The sequence below is a fragment of the Eptatretus burgeri genome, chromosome 2 (genome assembly GCF_056783735.1).
Source record: "Eptatretus burgeri isolate ZD-2024b chromosome 2, Ebu_testis_v1, whole genome shotgun sequence".
Taxonomy (NCBI): domain Eukaryota; kingdom Metazoa; phylum Chordata; class Myxini; order Myxiniformes; family Myxinidae; genus Eptatretus; species Eptatretus burgeri.
In genome coordinates this window covers 66,679,967-66,700,525 of record NC_140962.1, presented here as the reverse complement: position 1 = coordinate 66,700,525, position 20,559 = coordinate 66,679,967, and the positions used below count along the sequence as shown (strand labels likewise).

The window sequence follows — 20,559 nt, the reverse complement described above, 5'->3', positions numbered from 1 at the left end:
TGCTTCGTGTCTATTGTGTGGTATATATGCATTACTGATATACACTGTACTTATAATTCATACCTAATTCCTTGTCTGTATCACCATTTGTGTATGACTAATGCTGTTCTGTTCTTTTCCGAGTCAGTGAATGCTGGACTTTTCAAAGCTTGAGCGACACGCACTCATCAAATATTTATATAAGGAAAAATGAAATGCAACACAAATTCATGGAAGGAAGGTTGCTGTGTTCGGAGAGGATGCCCCTTATTATGCCACAGTGGCACAGTGAGTGAAGAATTTTAAACATGGCAGAGAATTGATAAAAGATGGTCCCAGATCTGAATGAGCCACAGATGTGACGAGTCTAAAAACAATCTAGTGTGGGAAGCATGATAATGTGTGATTTCTGAATCAAGGTTGCAGAACTTGCCACACAGTTTGAAACTTCTTTTGGAAGCATTGAAACTGTTATCCATGATGATTATCTTTCAATGTCAAAGGCTTCTATGTGATGGAGGCCTCAAACGCTCAGTGCACAAGATCACCACAGAGAGTGGAGTCCATTAAAGAGTTTCTGGTGCTCTTTAACGCTGTTCCAACAGAGTTTTTGCCACATATGGTTAATGGTTACGAGATATGGGCTCGACACTGGGAACCTGAAACCATGACTGAATCAATGCAGTGAAAGCATGGGGTATCTACACCCCAAAGATGTTCTCCATCGAGTTGTCAGCCAGCAAGATTATGGTCAGCATCTTCTGGGATTCAAAAGGTGAGTGCTGCTGATCAATTGCATGCCACACAAAACTACAATCACTGCCCAATATTATTCTGACTTGCTGGCACGACTACATGAAGCCAACCACGGAAAATGACGAGGAGCGTTAATACATGCTATTTTACTACTGTATGACAATGCACCAGTTCATAAGGCCAGAGTTTCACAGGCCATCAATCAGTGTCGGTTTGGACAGTTGACTCACTCTCACTTCATCCCAGACATGACCCTGAGTAATTATTATTTGTTTCTACATCTGAAGTAAATGACACCAAGAGGATGGTAAATGATGAGCTGCATTGTAAATGTTTTCAAGACGATGATTTCTTTCCGCTTTCAGAACAAATAGCTATCTATATAACATTATAATAAATGGTGATATATCAGCAAAAGAGGAACACATTGTTTAGCTCTCTTTTGCTCCAACAAAGGGTTAACTCCCGAAATGTCAGCTTCTCGATACTTCCCATCCATATGTCGATCACCGTTCCATTGATCTCACCCATCGTTCCACCTTTCTATCAGAACCCCTGGCTGATGATGTAGGGAACCCAGGTTCAAATCCCATATAACCATATGTTGTGTTTGTTCCATGCCTGCTAATGTCGTCGTATATCAAGTAAAAGTACAATGATATCTACTAATGTCTTTGTCCAATATGTGGTATATGTATGTATAAGTTCCTGACTGTGCCTTGTATCACTGTTTAAAAAAAAAAAAACCTATGCAGGTGGAAATAGGCATGAAGCAGCAAGTATAATAAATTAAATATTTCACATCTGTGCCACTGCACAATCACTTGGGTGAGCTGTTGGCTCAAACAAAATCTTTCCATTTGTGCTACGGCTTAGCCTTTAAGAATAAGAGAGTGGCAGCCTGCAAATGGGAGTATACAAGTTAAAGACAGGAGGGGTTGAGGAAAATTGACTTCTAAACACAGCTTCAAGTGTAAGGGGCAAGCAAATCCCAAAAATGTGGTGTCTTGTTATCAGCACTTCTCAGGGATCTGGAATTGTGTGGATCATCAGCAGGGAGTGATGGATGCATCTCCAATGTCCTGGTTGTGCTGGGACCTTTTAGGCCTTGAAGATGGACTGCTGACTGTTTAAGTGCTTAATTAATGTGCCTGGATGACTTTGATAGCTATAAGCTGTTGCTTCAATGGAACCGTGTCAGCATAATAATGGCTCCCTGAAAGACGTGAACCTGTTGTTACGTTTCTCAGAAGAAATTATAAAAGAGGAATAATTGAGTGTTAAACGAGTTTGCCGCTATCATTTTGAAAAGTGATTTAAGGATGTTCAAATTAAGTACAAGTCATGAATCCTAAACTCAACATAACCTCTCAAAGACAGGGAAACTGTCTGCGTGGGAAGCCCTCAGTCATTTCAGTAGTTAATAAAGATTTGTTGCAGTGCATTTGAAGTAACACTGATTTCTGTAATCACTGAGCAAGAAACAGGTAGCTTCAGCTCACTGTGGTCTTGAATGATGTTTAAAAACACATGCCCAGGAAGATTGATCATGCCACATAAATATTCCTGCACTATTTAAAACTAAAGGGACCACCACCGAGTGTAGCTGCTCAGCAGGCAATGATCAGATCCAATGTTTCCATCACCAAGTGATCTGTATTCAGTACTGTGAAGGTATAACCAGCCTTGTTGATATAATTACCCCACACACGCGAAGCGAAAAGCGGGGTTAAGCAATTGGTTCATGTCCGTCCGTCCATCCAACGGTCTCTCCACAAATGTCAGTTTATGATCGAGGAACAACTTAATTGAAATTGAATGTTGTATTTTGAACATGAATCAGAAAAACAAACCTGCTGTTTAACAGTACCGTGTCTTTGAATTCGTCCTGATTGCGCATGCACAGAGAGGAGTGAGATCATATTTTACTCTGACTGCCTGCCCAGCAGTCAAACAAAATTGAAAATCATTCCAAACAGGAGGCTTACTGTTTTTGAGCATGTCATAAAGGACATGTACAACAGGCACGAATAACTTATGTAATGTGTTAGATAGTGTGGTATAATAGCCTCTGCTTCAATGGTGGTAAAACAGCGGTAAATTCCAGAATTCGTTTATTTGTATAACTTTTGCAATCTTTATTTTATTTATATTGTATTGTATACTTGAACACTGTGGTACACAAATCACATTGTTACTTCCAAGAACCTCCAGTTTTGCAGTACTTGGACATGCTAAATAAGAGTAGTGTATAAAACTGCTTCAACAGCGCTAAACTACTGTAATTTTTTCAATGATATTTTGATACATTATTTTATTTTAATAAAAGTATTTAACTGGAGATGTGCCCATGCAATTTTCATTGTGCATATTATGAACATGTACATTGTACATGACCAAAAGGGCCATATCTTCAGCAGCTTATTTTCACCAAGTTCATTTAGCCAGAAATGTCAGTGAAGTCGGTGAAGTGAATTGTAAATTGAATCTGTGAGCATGTCTCCTACAATGATTTATGTGTGTCAAATGGTAGTTACAGTCGTTACAGTATGAGTACGAAATTGAGTGCAATTGAATAAACACCTTCGATCAGGTACAGTGATTTGATTTGATTTGATTTGATGAACTCTACTCTGCAGAGCGTTGGGGCTGCCGTTGCCTTCCCAGCATTGTTTGTTCGTTCTCTATCCTTTAAATGCTGAGAGTGAAGCAAGGAAGCAGCATGTACCATTTTCTTTTATTTATAATTTTTGGTATGACCCGGATGGGGTTTAAATCAAAACAAAGAGAGCGGATAGGTTGAGGGAGCAAGGCAGGGGGAAAAGAGGTATATCAGTCATAGTTGAGATGGGGAGATTGTGTGAGGAGTCATATCAATAACGTGGGGGTGGTTGGAGAGTTGGCCAAGGACAGGGTAAGTGGAGGAATATCGTGGGCATGGCAGGGCAAAAACGTGGTATTGTTGGGCTTCATCCCTTAGAAAGGGAAGAGAAGGAAGATGAAGAATACAAGCGATAAATCATCTTATTTGTTCAATCCATCATTGCTTAACACTTGATTCCTTCAGAAAACGATAAAAGCTGCAGCTATGACTCTCAGATTGGTGATTACAATCTGGAATGAAACACTGTACCAACTTCACAAAGCTACGTCAGCCATATTCTATGAGTGTAAAACCAGGCTGTGCGTTGTCATGTCAATGTGACGTCATCGCATCGGTGCTCTTTTGTGGTGTATTCTATTTTAAAATCAGATTTTAGAAAATGTTTTTGTTATGGTACGGGTGCAATACCCAAGAGAACGCGTCACTTCCTCCTGTTGGAATCGTTGTTATTGCTTCAGCCATTATTGTGCTCGGCATGATGACATTTATCAACAATTCTGAGGATTAACAAATCGTCGATTTTTGTGCGATCTATCGATGTGGAACTTTAGCGATGTATTCTAGCATCTTTTTCATTATTGGTAGTTATGAAAACGTTCAAGAATAAAATGTATGGCTTTTAAATGCTTATGACATACTCAATCTACAGTAGTTTTTATGCGTATAATTTTGTACTGTACACATTTTTATGGGTGGCCATTTTTTTCTGTGCCATCCTTACATACGGAGCACTACTGTACTCCCTGAAAGTGTTAAGTACCCCCTAAATGTGAAATGGTGATCACATGAACCCAAAAGGAGGAATGGGGGTCACATGACTGCAATATGCAAATAGTGATCGTGCTCTGGCAAATGATTCCTGCAGGGTCCCAGATGAAGAGCACTCTGTGGTCAAAGTCATAAAAATATATTTGCTTACTAATTACACATACCAGCACTTGTTTATATTGAAAATTAAAAAAAAAACTATCATTTATTTGACCATTGTTAAGTATCTCATTATGAGAATGTTTTAAATGTACCTCGTTTGTTTAAGGATTTTTTTTTTTTAGCTCGCCTGTTCGAAGAACAGAGAGCTATAGCGATACCCCCGGCATGAGCGTCAGCGTGAGCATGAAAATGTTAAAGTTTTTGGTGCAAGTTATTTCCTTTCTAATGTTTTTATCTACCACACTATTTTTTACTGATTACAATATACAAATACATATGTTGCTTTAAAATTATTTGGATCAGACTTCACTGCAATGCTTTATAAAAATATTATTATTAGACTAGTCTTTTAAAAACAATAAATGTATAAATAGGCGAGCATTGGGTGGCTTTGACACCAACTCTCTGGTTAGTTAGAGTACCACATTTGTTCTCATATCTGGCTTATTATTGAAGAGGGTGGAGAGAGTTTCAGTGTAAGTGAATATTTTGGGGGAAATCTTGGCATACACACTGATCACGATCGGCTTCAGGCCATATTGTTATATTCCTAAATTCTTAATTTAAAATCTTATTTTGCCTAAACGGGCCTGAACAAGGTATAAAGTACTTGGAAGTGGGGACCGTGGGAGAGGTGGAGTGAATTACTACCTGTTGATAAAGATAGAGGTAATCACAAAAAGCTGCAGAAAAAAAAAGAAGATGGACAGTTGGACACCTTGGTTCGAATACAACAATATGGGGATGCTGAAAACGAGCGAAAGGTCAAATCTAAGGAGGAAGAAGAATTTCCATTAATATGTGAGTAAACGATATGCATCCTTTTAACAAATAGTTAATATTCCCCCAAAACATCCATGCCTAAAAGACTGCACATCGACTCAATTTCTGACTTTCTAAACGAGCAACACCTGTGCTTAGCCACTGATAGCTCTATCGAAGCTCCGTTGATTGATCTAAATAAGCAGACAGTATTCCTTTGTCTAATAATACATTCCTTTGCAATCAAGTGCTTATCTAAATAACACCAGACATTTTTCGTTTTCATTATTTTTTGCTCATGAAACTATTAAATATACACACTTTTGGCATAGCTTCACAGACCTGCTGATCTGTGGCTATGTCAGTCGGTGCTGCTTCGGCACATGATGGACATTTGCTTTCTGGAATGTGTATAACTTCCCTTATAATAACTTTACTTTTTGTACTTATTACCTTCGCCAGAGGAAAGGGTGTTGCATTTGGGTCCGTTTGTCTGTTTCTCTGCACAAAACGTGAGTGTGTATTAATTAAATAATACCCTTAAGACCGCTAAAACTCTTTATACCCCAAAGACCCTTTAGACCTCTAAAACCCTTTAAGACCATTCAAGACCCCTAAGACCTTATAGAACCATAATAAAACTAAGACCCGTTATACCCTTTAGAACCTGAACACCCTTAAAGACTCCAAAGAGCCTTTAGACACCTTTGACCCTTTAGAACCCTAAGACCTGAAAGATTCTGTAGATCCCTAAGGCAAAATAGACCCCATTACACCCTTTATAATTCTTTGACCTCTAAGATCCTTTAGATCCTCTTAGGATCTTTAGAACCCCGGGGACTCTCAGACACCTTTCTGCAGGTCTCCCTGGAAAGGTAGTGGCAGCAGAAACAGTAGATAAGTTTAAATTGGAACGAGATAGGTACCTGGAAGTTATAGAGATGGAGGCGTATTGGGATGTTGGCAGGACTTTTAGGTAGTTTTGAGCATTGATGGGTGATCGTGTGCATGTGTAGGAAGTGCTGTTGGTGGGGGGCTCGTCAAGGGGCGTTGTGTGGTTGATGTTGTGTGCGTGTTTTATTATTTTTTTTTACCCAAGTCCATACTCCCTCCCCTGAAAAGAAGGAAAAGAAAAAAAAAGCATTTTGCATTTCCTTATTAGATCTGGTGTTGATAAATTGGTGTGGTGTTGATGTGGAACAGGCATGATGGGCCGAATGGCCTCCACCTGTATCTAATTTCCTTGTGATTCCTTGTGATACCCTTTACACCTGTCAGAACATCAATGCCCTGTAAACCCCATTTGACCTTTAGACTATTTTTCAACATTTTTAAGACCCTTTAGACCCCTTCAGACAATTCTGACACTTTAGACCTAAAATTCACCCTATTTGACCCCTTTGACCTTTTTTAAGACCATTTCGACCCTTTTGACAGATTTAGAGCTTTTCAGACCTTTAGTTTACACCTTTCAACCTTCAGACCATTTGACCTTTACAACTTTTCAGACCTTTGACCTTTACAACTAGACCATTTAGTCCTTCAATTTGCAATCAACGACCTTTCATTCAATACATCCTTCCATTTGTTTGTCACACAAAACAAGTCCTGGCGAGGGTCTAAAATCTCTGATTGCTCTTTCTTGTTTACATGTGTATTGACTGCAGTCTCTGCATATGAACTTAAACGATATGACGAACCTTTTTATACATGAGCGAAGTTGGAATATACTCATTATATAATGATAAATTTGCTATTTGCACTGTAATAATATGCCAGAACAGTGCTCTCACAAATTTATACATTTGGCTGGCCAACGTTTTACCCCTGCAATTTAGGGGGTTTTGGGAGTGTTTTCTGGATGTCCTGACTGATTGGTCTTACAGTGTGGAGAAAATGTTCCAATGCATGCTTCACATGGTACATGGAGGGGGAGGTATGGGTGTGTTCAGAGTGCTGCTTCACTCACACTGCCAGTCTTCACTTTTTATTCCAGAAATATATGGCATGGGCTTTACAAATTACATTGCTTTTCACTTTCACAGTGACAGTTTATGCAGAAGAAGTGACTAAGTTGTCATAATGAGTCGGAATCTCTATAGCAGGATCTCCAGTGATAAGATAGGTTCTGCTTTACCAATATGCCTCATGATCTGTTTGCTTCCCCACCCCTCCTCCTACTGCACATCCACCCCAACCCCAACACCCACCCCAATCCCCTCCCTCCCTCCTTCCCTCCACCCCTTCTCTCGAATTTTCTCTGTGCAGATGGAAAGTGGCAGCATTTGTCAACATCATTTATTACTCTGACCGCTCTACAGATGCTGGTACAGTTGTACTCAGAATGCACATTTGCTATAACAGTAAGCTTATTTCACAATGCCTGAATACCCATGAAAATTATTGTTATTAATGTGTTTTTCAGGTGTAAGACCTGGGTGGAAACATTGCGAGCTCTGAGTAATTTTAAGTATCGGTACTAGTGAAATGTTTGGGAGGGGTGGGTGATGGTGGTGAGGGGGGGGACGGTTGGGAATGGTGGAGGAGTTTTGCCATTTTTTTTTTGGAATTGTTTCTGTAAATTGCCCTATTTTAAAACCGTTTGTAAAGCCATCGATGATGGAAGAACTATGTCAATCAATCAGGTTCATGTAAATGACCTGCAGGGTGCCTTGTCGGTATGGGGGTATGACTGCCATCAAAGCAGTACCCCACAGCAATGAACCCACTCGGTGTTTGCCGTTGCCAGCCCAGTGGGTGGGCATTTTAACCTGCAATCACCAGATTCAGACAGAAGCTGAGTCAATCTATAGAACTCCCAAATAAGCTGAAAAAAACCACATTTTGGAAAAGATATATATATTTTTTTGATGTTCTTTTTACAAAGCATTGGTGTTTTGGCAGGGGTTACACTGGGTGGTTTGCCATTACCTTCCCAGGTTTGTTTGACCATGCTCTATCTTTCTTAAATGTTGAGCATCAAGCAAGGAAGCAGCATGTACCATTTTTAAAGTCTTTTGTATGACAGCCAGGGTTTGAACCACCAACTTCCCAGACTCAGAGATCGAGAGATCGACATGTTCATATTGGGAGATCCGTCCATCCGTTGGGACCATACTCTATGTAGAGCGTTGGTGCTGCCTAAGCACACTCCTTGGCTATTCGGCACAACCCTGGATGGGTGACCACTCCGACACAGGATACCAGCAAGCTGGCACTCATTTTGCCAACCTCAGACGGATGACAGGCAGAGCCAACCCCACCTGGTATTAATTCAACAGCCGAGGGGGATTTGAACTCAGGATCCCAAGCCCACCACCCTAACCATTAAGCCAACACCAGGCATATATTGGGAGATGATCAAGTGGAAATAGTGTCAAGTTTCATCTTCCTGAAAGTTTCATCTTGAAGTGAGTGGAGAATGTGGAGGGGAAATTCAAAGACAGTTAGCTTTGGGGGGAACAGCAATGTCAGGATTGCCAAATGTCTGGAAAGACAAAGATGTGATGATACAAAACAATAGTAGGCTGGTGAATGCTGTCTGGTATTTCGAGTTGCAATGTATGGATGTGAATCATGGACAGTGAAAAAGAAAGAAAAGAAGAAGGTTGACAGTTTTGAAATGTGGTGTTGGAGACGAATGTCAAAAATTACATGGACTGCAAGAAGAACAAGAAAGAGCAATCAGAGATTGCAGATCCTCGCCAGGATTTATTTTTTGTGGTTTGTTTTGTGTTGCAAATAAATGGAAGGATGTACTAAATCAAAGGTCATTGATTGCAAATGCACAGTCTAAATGGTCTAATTATAAAGGTTAAAGGGCTGAAAGGTTATAAAGGTCCAATGGTCCGAAGGTCGAAAGGTGTAAAGGGGTCTAAAGGGTATTAAAAGGTGTGAAGGTCTAAAAGCTATAATGTCTGAAAGGGTAGAAAGGAGTCTCAAGGGTTTTAGGGTTCAAAGAGGCCTAACAGGATCTAAATGGTTTTATGGGTCTCAGGGTTTGAAAGGGTTTAAGGAGGTCGATAGGGCCTTCGAGTTCGAAGGGGTCTTTTTATTTATTTATTTAACTGAAGTTCGACCGAAACAAGGCTGAAAGCCACTAAATGGAAAGGGCTACAATGAAAAAGAATAAGAGGAAAAACTGCCAAAACCTTCACATTGCCCTGAAACAAGGAAACTTCTTCACAGGACCACTGTGCAGGAGGGTTGTGGTCTTAGGAGTCTATATGGTCTCTTAGGATGTCCTTGGGTTATGGTGATCTCAAAAGTATCACCAAATGAATGGGCATCCCAATTTAGTTGTAAATGACACCTTAAATGTTTTTCTACACTGTTTGGTTCCAAAATTAAGCGTGTTTGAACATGAGACCCGGTGGACTGGTGGCCATCTTGGATTTGACCTCTCACTGTCCCCTCAGAGGTCAAATCTGACTTCCCTCCACATCCGAAAATAAACATTATGGTATGACCTAACTATGCTAGAAATTTCATGCTTTTCTCATAAAATGTACAATTTGTTAAAATATGAGAGCTTATCCGCTGTACAAGAGCAGTTTAAGGATCAAAAGGGTCTTACAGGATCTTGGAGGTCTTAAAGGGAACAGACGTGGTGTGTGGAGAAGACACAAAAAGGTGTTTCAAAAGAACAAAAAAAGTGCAAAAAGAGGTCTTTCAAAGAAAAAATATTTATTCTCAAATACAACAAAGACGTGGTGGGTATCTCACTTGAGCGAATCAATGATACCTGCAAATTAAACCAGCAGACATTTTAATTGTTAGATCAACAAACACATAAATCATAAGTATTTTGTTCAGTGCACTTTTATTTTTGAAACACCATGTATAAGTGAGAAAACAAGTGAAAGGTGAGGGTGGATGACTATAACGGAACTTGCAATACTTTGGAAGATGGGTAGAGAGTCAGAATTAAAGTGTTCTTCCCTGATCTGAAGAGAGATGGTGAATGTATCCCACTTAGAGAAGTCAAGGCAGGACAAATAGAACATTAATTGATTTATCACGAGCAAATATCACCCATCGTTTTGCTGATGGGAATACTGAGATAGAGGGGGGAGGGGGAGAGGGAAAGAGTGTGGGGGAGAGAGGACAGAGGAGGAATGGGTTGAGAGGAGGAAAGGGTTGAGAGGAGGAAAGGGGAGAGAGGAGGAAAGGGGAGGTAGTAGGGAGCGAAGATGGAAGGAAAGTGAGTGGGTGGGGGAAGGGAAGGCAGTGATAGGTGAGGGGAAGGGAAGGCAGACGTTCGGCGGAGCATTAATTACGATTCATATTGCCCCATCAAAATGCTTCTGCATGGAATAACAGTGAAGATGGAAACAAAATAATGTCTGAAATACATTTTCTGCCAGTCATACTATAAATACCACCCACAGACAAACGCCGTCCAGAGACAAATACCAACCAGACGCCTCTGGAGCCAAGCTGTCTGGAGACAAATACTGCTCAGACACGTCTGGGGATGAACTCCCATCCAGACACGTCCGAGGATGAACTCCCGTCCAGAGAAAAACTCCCATCTGTGGACAAACTCCCATCTGGACACGAACTCCCATCCGGGGATGAACTCCCATCGGGACATGTCCGTGGACGAACTCCCATCCAGACATGTCCGTGGACGAACTCCCATCCAGACATGTCCGTGGACGAACTCCCATCCGGACATGTCCATGGATTAACTCCCATCCGGGGACGAACTCCTGTCTGGACACGTATGGGGATGAACACCTGTCTGGACATTTCTGGAGCCAAACACCACCCGGACGTGTCTGGAGCCAAGTTGTCTGGAGGCAAACACTGCCTAGATGCATCCAGAGACAAACACCACCCAGAAACGTTCGGACACAAACACCGGACACATCCGGAGATAAATACCATCTGGAGAAGAACCCTGCCGGGACGAGTCTGCAAACAAACACTGCCCAAACATAACCACTGTACAGATATGTCCAGAGACAGAGAGAGGAGAGGAGCAGAGAGTGAGAGAGGTAGGTGTGGTTGTTGGGTGCTGCGCTGTATTGGAAGGGGGTAGAGCAAGGATGGGACAAAGAGAGAAAGAGAGGAGGTAGGGGAGTTATCAGAGAGAATATGTTAGGCTTTATGAACAGCACACATACACACACACACACACACACACACACACACACACACACACACACACACACACACACACACACACACACACACACACACACACTAGTGCCTGGCTGATATCGGCAATTTTTCGGGAATCGGCAGGTTGGAGTCAGTGGGATTACCATCTATAGTACGTACTGTATACAACCCAAAAACCATAAGTAGCTTTCACCAAAAAAACAATGTTGCATTAATATAGATGTTTCAGGGATATGTTCACAAATCTTAAAAAAACAGCTGCGTGTGATGGGAATTAAAAAAAAAAATTTGGCTCAGTAATTTTGACGAAGTACGAACCACTCACCCTGGCTGACGGGGCACGAACCGTTTATCCAGGCTGACAGGGCACGAACCGTTTGTCCAGGCTGACGGGGAACGAACCGCTCGCCCAGGCTGACGGGGCACGAACCGCTCGCCAAGGCTGACGGGGCACGAACTGCTCGCCCAGGCTGACGGGGCACGAACCGCTCGCCCAGGCTGGCGGGGCACGAGCCGCTCGCCCAGGCTGACGGGGCACGAACCGCTCGCCCAGGCTGGCGGGGCACGAGCCGCTCGCCCAGGCTGATGGGACACGAACCGCTCGTTCAGGCTGATGGGGCACGAACCGCTCGCCCAGGCTGGCGGGGCACGAGCCGCTTGCCCAGGCTGACCGGGCACGAACCGCTCGCCCAGGTTGACGGGGCAAGAACCACTCGCCCAGGCTGACGGGGCACGAACCGCTCGCCCAGCCTGACGGGGCACGAACCGCTCGCCCAGGCTGACGTGGCGTGGTAAAAGCATCCGCAGTGAGTGAACAATTCACTCAGAATGATGTAGCGCAGTACGGCCATCAATTCTCGGGTGCTTGGCAAGTGGCTTAAGTACTCATGTAAGAATCCAATTTAATGGTTGATAAGGAACAGCTGGCCAGGCTGTGGCTGTATACCATTTCAGATCCCTTTAACTTTAAAGCCGGTCTTCGCGGCGCATGCAGCAGTTAAATAAATGAAATTGATTCATTCAAACAATAACTTTATCCACAAAAGAGTTGCTGTTTATTGTAAAACAACCCTGGAGACATCGCAAAGTTTAATTGCCTGTGAAACAAACATTGCAGATCATTCGCCATTTTGCCTGCTCGTCTGTGCACGTGTCACATGGTACATCAGTCCGGGGTCCGCGCAAACGTTATAACGTTTTTGTAAAACGTCCGTTGTTCACCAGATTTGCTTTGACTCCCTGCAGAGCACCTTGCTAAACCTCCGAAGATCTCGACACAGATCTGGCAGATGCTATGGCTAAGCAATCCCTCTGGGGGACGGGCTGCAATGTGAAGCAGTGAATGTATTTAATCATTTCACTGAATGAGGCTGGTTAATTTTGGCACAGTAGAAAAAGATATGTTTAATGCTTTGGAATTGTCACATTTTCTTGTGGAAAAGGAGAAGGAGGGAACATAGCCTCGCTTGCTTAAAGTAAATAGGTATATCGGCTTAGTTATAAGACTCGTTATTTCTCTGCATGATCAGATTTCACAACATATTTCAACACTTGTTGAGTCCAGATTATATCCGATCCTCAAAGCCGAAATAATATTTCGATGACATACTTTAATTAATCCATGAGAGTCGATCGTGGAAAAACATATCATATAATGCATGAAATCGCTCCAAGCTCAGATTGTGAAAACTATTGCACTTAAAAACAAATCGATGTTTACAGCAATTTGTGGCTATGATGAACAGGCACTCGATAATATGAGTGAGGAAAGTGAATAAAAAAACTTTATCATAAATAAATCGTTGCGGCCTCTTCCAAGTCAAGGCATGGTTGAGTAGGCCAAAAAGATATGGCAGCTTCATACCCCAGCGAGGTTACCAGGAGACGCCTTTATACCCCAGCGAGGTTACCAGGAGACACCTTCATACCCCAGCGAGGTTACCAGGAGACACCTTCATACCCCAGCGAGGTTACCAGGAGACGCCTTTATACCCCAGCGAGGTTACCAGGAGACGCCTTCATACCCCAGCGAGATTCCCAGGAGATTCCTTCATACCCCAGCGAGGTTACCAGGAGACGCCTTCATACCCCAGCGAGGTTACCAGGAGACGCCTTCATACCCCAGCGAGGTTACCAGGAGACGCCTTCACACCCCAGAGAGGTGACCAGGAGACACCTTCATACCCCAGTGAGGTTACCAGGAGATGCCTTCATACCCCAGCGAGGTTATCAGGAGACGCCTTCATACCCCAGCGAGGTTACCAGGAGACGCCTTCATACCCCAGCGAGGTTACCAGGAGACGCCTTCATACCCCAGCGAGGTTACTAGGAGACGCCTTCACACCCCAGAGAGGTTACCAGGAGACGCCCTTCATACCCCAGCGAGGTTACCAGGAGATGCCTTCATACCCCAGCGAGGTTATCAGGAGACGCATTCATACCCCAGCGAGGTTACCAGGAGACGCCTTCATACCCCAGCGAGGTTACCAGGAGATGCCTTCATACCCCAGCGAGGTTACCAGGAGATGCCTTCATACCCCAGCGAGGTTACCAGGAGACGCCTTCATACCCCAGCGAGGTTACCAGGAGACGCCTTCATACCCCAGCGAGGTTACCAGGAGAAGCCTTCACACCCCAGAGAGGTTACCAGGAGACGCCTTTATACCCCAGCAAGGTTACCAGGAGATGCCTTCATACCCCAGCGAGGTTACCAGGAGACGGCTTCATACCCCAGCGAGGTTACCAGGAGACGCCTTCATACCCCAGCGAGGTTACCAGGAGACGCCTTTATACCCCAGCGAGGTTACCAGAAGACGCCTTCATACCCCAGCGAGGTTACCAGGAGACGCCTTTATACCCCAGCGAGGTTACCAGGAGACGCCTTCATACCCCAGAGAGTGAGGTGGCTGAGGATGCACCTCATAAAGGATATATTTAAATAAGGCCAATAATTATCTTCAAAAGGGGTGTTGTAATTAACGCAAACACCGAATTTTCACTCTCACACTTCCTTGTAGTTCCCTTTGTATGCCTGCAAAGTTTAAGACTGATAGCTTCCATGGTTTTGGAGTTATGGAGGATACACACTGACGCCTTTCTGAGCAGCAATCACACTCTGAGATAGCAAGCAAGTGAGCCTGAAGTAACATAGTGTCAGGAAATACCCAAGAAGACGAAACCACTTGCTATCCACAGTTTAGGCGGGAATTTGTGATTTGTTCAGGGTGCCAGGAATAGCTCGCCTACTCTTAGTGAAGGACAACGGAGGATGTTTAAGATCCATCAAATAATGCCAGCAGACAGGACACCCAGCTTAATGTCCTTCCGAGGGTGAGTGCACACCTTCATGTCTCGCACTCTGCAAGACACCAGGATGACAGTTTATAGCTGTGCAGAGATTCAAACCCAGGCTTAACAGCTCAGAGGCAAGTGTGTGTACTTCGTCCTACCAGACCCTGAAAAATCTTGTATTTACAAAATACCATTACACACATCTCTCTTAAATAATTATCATTTGATAATGATCCCAACTTGTTTGTTCTCTTTTTTTTCTCCATACATTTTACAGTAAGTCAAATTTTAGTCTCGATAATGAAACAATAAAACAGCAGTCCTGTACATGATTCTCTAATAATAATTATTCACCGTTTATGAGCAATGACAGTTTGTTGATTTTTAAGCCGAATTCATCTCTCAATCTACCTAAACATCTATCGATCCATGTATTTATGTTGTTATGTAATTAACTTGGTGTTGGCTTAATCGTTAGGTGGCTGACTTAAAATCTTGAGTTAGAGCCCCTGTCATTCTGTTGAAATAACACCAGGTGGGTGACTCAGCCTACCTGTCATCGGTCTGAGGTTGACAAAATGAGTACCAGTTTACTGGGAATAGGGGCACCGCATCAGCGGCACAGCCGAGCTTCCAGAAAATGATGCAACCAGCAGCCATCGGCGACATGTAAAACAACTGCTCTCAAATTGGTCGTTAGTCCTGAGTTGCCTGTCAGGGGGTAATTACATTGGATCTTAGAATGGCACATCTCTTCCAGCACCCGAAGAAATGATTGGGGGTTGGAGTTTGGGAATGGTGTGTGAATGAAGAAAAGGAAACATGGAAATGCATGATGGTTGATTGATTTTAATGTGGGGGGGGGGGGTCAAGAAACATGAGCAGCTGAATCATGTCCTACAGACTCACCTGGAAGCTTCTCATCGGTTCAATGCATCATGACATCATTTCATTTCAGGAGGGATTGCCATTTTAGTGGATTCTCTGGGTAGGGCAGGAGGAGAGGGGGGGATGGGGGGATGATTATGCTTCTGCTGCTACAATGGCAATATAACATCACCGACAAAACAGTCTTCAGGTATAATAAGAAAAGTCAATTAACACTTAAGTGCACATCTACATTTATCTATAATTTCTCTCAATTTTTACCTCCCTAAACCCCAATGCCAAAAAATGTTGTACTTCATGTGAAGCCTCATGCTGGATGCACTCTTGCACAGCAGCCCGCATGAAAGCGTAATAAATAATAAAAGGAGCACTCGGTTGGGTGGCAGGTAACAAGACCAGACTGCCCCGGGCATGACGCAAAACAGTGACTGGTCCTGGCCACACGTATTTATTCCGCTCAGGGCCCACCAGAATGAAATATATACTTGTTAACTAAGAGCGGATGATGGAACCCCAAGGGCAATGGAGGCCTCCTTTTCCAGATGATGCCATCATTTCCAATGCAGGTGCACCACATAAATCTTTGATCCGAAGAAAGCTATCTTGATTCGTGTGCAGTCCTTGGAATTGAAAGCACGATTACTGATGATAATTAATTTGCCAGTTGCACACAATGATTCCTTTCACTGGCTGGATGGAGGTGTCATAATCATATGATATTATGGCCAAGGCAACCATTGGTGTATGCTTTTTGGAGCGGAAAATTTATAGACAAACCGGTAGGCGACATGGGTGGTCACTAGACTAAGGCGAATTTGAAATATGTAGATAAGAGAACACATCAGATGGCATTTTTGCCGTTCGTTGTTCCATATAGGAACATGACAAGCAACTGTCCATTCATCATTTGTGTTCGATTCACTAACCCTACGTTGGGGAATCCCAATGCGAACGTTGGGGTGATAGCATACAGTAATATCATTGCATACTAGTCATACAGTTTTTGACGGATCGGGCTGAAAATTTTTGACAAAGAGGTTGATACAAAAGCATACAACTCAAAAGCATACAACTCGATCCTGGTATGAACATACCAGTCAAGTTTCATCAAAATCGGTTGACTCCTCTGGCCTCCAGAGCTGTCCATTACATACAAACAAACAGACAGACGGAAAACCTGAGACTAAGGGTAGTCTGGCAACCACCCAAAATGTAGTTGCCTCTGCAGTGAGACGTGCTTCATTCCTGTTATTTAGTGGAAGTTAATTTAAACGACTGGTGAATACCCATTCCCTCTTGGAATGTGACTTGGGGAAGGAAGAAGCTGAACTGTACAACAAAGAAATTGAGAAAACAACAAAGAAACTGTACAACAAGAAAGAAAAATGAGGGACACTTGGAGGAAGAATTGGCATAAGGAAGAATGAGATAAAGGGGAGGAGGATGAGGAAACATTAGGTGAACAAACTGGATACAAGCTCAAACACAGCAAGAAGAAGAAGGGAAAAACCTGGGATGAAACTGCAATTCAACAAAAAAAAAACAAGAGAAGGATGAGGGAGAAAGGAGAAAAACACAATAACCTGGATATGAATGGGGTGGGCATGGGGAGGGTAAAAGAGGGTAGAAAAGATGATGGAGGGGGTGAACTGAGGTGGTGGTGGTGAACAACCACATTGAATCCGTGGAGAGGAGAATGGGATTGAACAGACTGAAAAAGTTGGTTCTTCAGGCAAGAGAAAAGAGGAACAAATGAGTACAGGTGAGAAGTGACCCTGGATTTTGTGAGTTTCACCATCAGTGGGTGACAGGCAGATGGCATGCTCCTTGCAGAAACCTGGGAAGGGGAAGGGGAAAAAAACACGGAAACGGCAGAAGGTACCAGACAAGAAAAGAGGTGATGTGTCGAGGGTGCAGTGACCATGACTTTGCTTAAAATTGGAAGTACAGCAAGCTAATAGGCTTGTAGTTAAGAGGTCATCTTTTCTTTATAATACACTAGCGAGGTACCTGTGCTATGCACGGGAGGGGGCTAGGTTCACAGCCAGTTCATGAAGGACTTGGGCAAAAAAACTTGCTGCAGCTGACCCCAACAGAAGTAAAGTGAGTAATATTTATATGATGTCAGAATATGCTGAATCTCCAAATGCCGAATCTGCGAGTGTCACCGGGAGAAACCCTCGCATGAGTTCCTCATTCTGCTTTAAACTCAATTCCTCTATATTTTCATTCCAAACAGCATCATTCCAATAACAAATTAATACTATAGCATGAATGTAACAAAATACAATAATACAGACACTCATGAGGTGAGCGAAGAGAAACGTCATTCTGAGATAATATCCGAATAGGGAGCAGCTTCGTACGGATCAAAAGTCAAAATCATAATTGTATTAAGGTATTTATGAAATCCTCCACCCACCTTAGGACATCCGCTGGGACCCCAAAACGTTCCACAGAAGGTTTGGTGGGGCTATCCCTAAAACTGAGGGAGTAGTTCAGGGTCAGACGGACAGACAGACAGTCCTGATTTATATTGTAGATTTATAATTAATTTTATTACTTAGATGATTACCACCACCTCAGATGATCCTTCATCCTGACCCATCATCTTTTATAATCCTCATTAACCCTTCCCTTCTCCTTGGAAGTTGCTAAGTTCCCTTCCCTCTTCTTTCTCCACCTCTTGTCCATTCATCTCCTTGTTAGTCGATGGGTTGTCCCACTTCTCCACTGTCAGTACGCAGAAAAATTCCCCCATGAGAATAAAAATACAGGTGCAAAGGAATTAGTACTGCAAAGTCAATAATGATCTTGAAACCACTGAACTCCCTGCTGCACATGTGGTTGGCACTTCGCACTTGTGGATGAGATGTGCGGTCGTTTATTACACCTTCTGCGCAAATGTTGTTCTGATGCAACAATTATGTATTTAGCATGCAGAGGCAACACCAAGTTTGTATTGAATTAAATGCAACATGATAATCATAACTGTACTGCTGTGTAATTTGAGCAATTGGTAAAAATTGATCACTACTTCCTATGAGTGAGATTTAAAAAAATTTTTTTTACTGGATTCAATACAGAGACGGTTTACAAAAGTGGGAGCAGTCAAAACTGCAAAACGAATTTGGCGAATCAGGGGGACAATACACTGGAAGTAAGTGTGGTACAGACCTCTTTCCCCTACACCCGTTCGTTCATCCCTTTTTTGTGTCCAACTGCTGCCCCACTTCTAGTCCACAGGTTTTTTTTACCCTCAGTCTCTGCATTCTTCCATGAGGAATTATTTTAAAAGATAAATGGTTTGATCTCCATCTCCATGAAATCCATCAGAATATTTATTTAAATTTCTTGTGTTCAATTTGGTTCTTATATTCAGTCATCACGAGGTACTAGAAACAACAAGCAAACTCGAGCAAGGTTGTTTTATCTACAATCATTAAGCAAATTTTCAGAAATAAAATATTGAGTTTTCAATCTACTTGGTTTGGAATTAGTGGAGCTCACAGAGAAGGTGCAGATAACAATATAGAGGAAGAAGAGGGATAGTGCCAGGCTTGATGAAGTGTGTAAAGAGGTGATGCAGTGGGAGAAGTCAGAGTCAGTTGGATGAAGGGCAATTGAATGTATGTATGTATGTATGTATGAAAGAGGGTTCAATTCCGGAGGATTGGAGGTCAGGGGTAATTGTGGCGAGATGGAAGGGGAAGGGCAATGTTCAAGATCCAGGGAAGTACAGGGGCATTATGCTCCTTAGTCATGTAATGAAGGTGCTGGAGATTATTCTGAATGGGGGGATAAGGAAGAGTGTGGAGATGGAGATCAGAGAAGAGCAACACGGGTTTAGAAAGGGTAGGGAGATGGCAGATGGGATGTTCACACTGAGACAGCTGGTGGAGAAGAGGTTGGAGGTGCAAGGGGAAATGGCATTGGGATTTGTGGACCTGGAGAAGGCCTACGACACTGTCCGGGGAGAGATGGTAATGGCGACACTGAGATGGATGGGAGTTCCAGAAGCAGAAGTTAGGTGGTGGAAGGGATGAACAAGGGAAGAGTTTTGGTTGGTCCTCGGATGTCAAAAGAGTTCAGCAAGAACATGAATTTGAAGCAGGGAAGTGCTTTCAGCCCACTCATGTGTATTATGGTGATGGAGCTGGTAAGCAGGAGGGGAAAAAAATGAAAGGAATTCTGGGGAGGATGTTGCATGCGATGATCTGGCGGATGTAACGGAGCATAAAGGCGGGAGATGCAGGAAGTACTGTTGAAGTGGAAGGAGGCATTTGGGAAGCATGTGCTGAAGATGAGTCTGGAGAAGGTTGAGGTGATATGGGTCAGGCACAGAGAAAATAAACGAACATCAGGTTAGAAGCAAAGGAGATCAGACAGGGTAAGAGGTTGGAGTATATGAGGAGAACAGTGACACTGGGATGGTACGTGGGAGGCAAAGGTGTGGAGGAGGACACCTGTGAGTGCAAATGTCTGGATGAGGGTGGATGGATTGATGGCAGACAGAAAAAAATCAAGGGTATGGAAAGAGATAGTTATGGTGTCTTTTGTAATGCGAGCCTACCTTTATAGTCTGGAGATGGTGGCAATGGCAGAGAAACAACCACAGAGGCTGCAAGTCTGTGACAACAACTGGGTCAGAAGGATTGTGGGAGTGAAAAGGGTGGATAGCAGGAGGATGTATGAACTGAGGGAGGAGATTGGTGTTCAGTTGAGCCTCATGTGGAGATTGGTAAGAAGCCAGCTGAAGTGGACTGGACACTTAGTGCAGTTCAGGGAAGAGAGAATGGCAAAGAGAGCAGATATGTTGAGGGAGCAAAGTAGGAGGAAATGAGGTAGACTGCGGTTGAAATGGAAAGATTGTGTGAGGAGAGATATCAGTAAGGTTGGGGTGATTGGAGAGTGGAGTGAGTTGATTGATGACTGAGGGA

General features: G+C 43.1%; 1 long non-coding RNA gene across 1 annotated transcript in view; it reads left to right on the top strand.

Annotated features, from left to right (window-relative positions):
- LOC147032213 (uncharacterized) overlaps positions 1-7,812 on the top strand; it is a 69,088-nt gene extending 61,276 nt beyond the window's left edge. Inside the window, exons 3-4 of the long non-coding RNA XR_015051993.1 lie at positions 7,580-7,638; positions 7,737-7,812. This is a non-coding gene — a long non-coding RNA (uncharacterized LOC147032213). The remainder of the gene's footprint in view (positions 1-7,579; positions 7,639-7,736) is intronic.
- Positions 7,813-20,559: the final 12,747 nt, after the last annotated feature.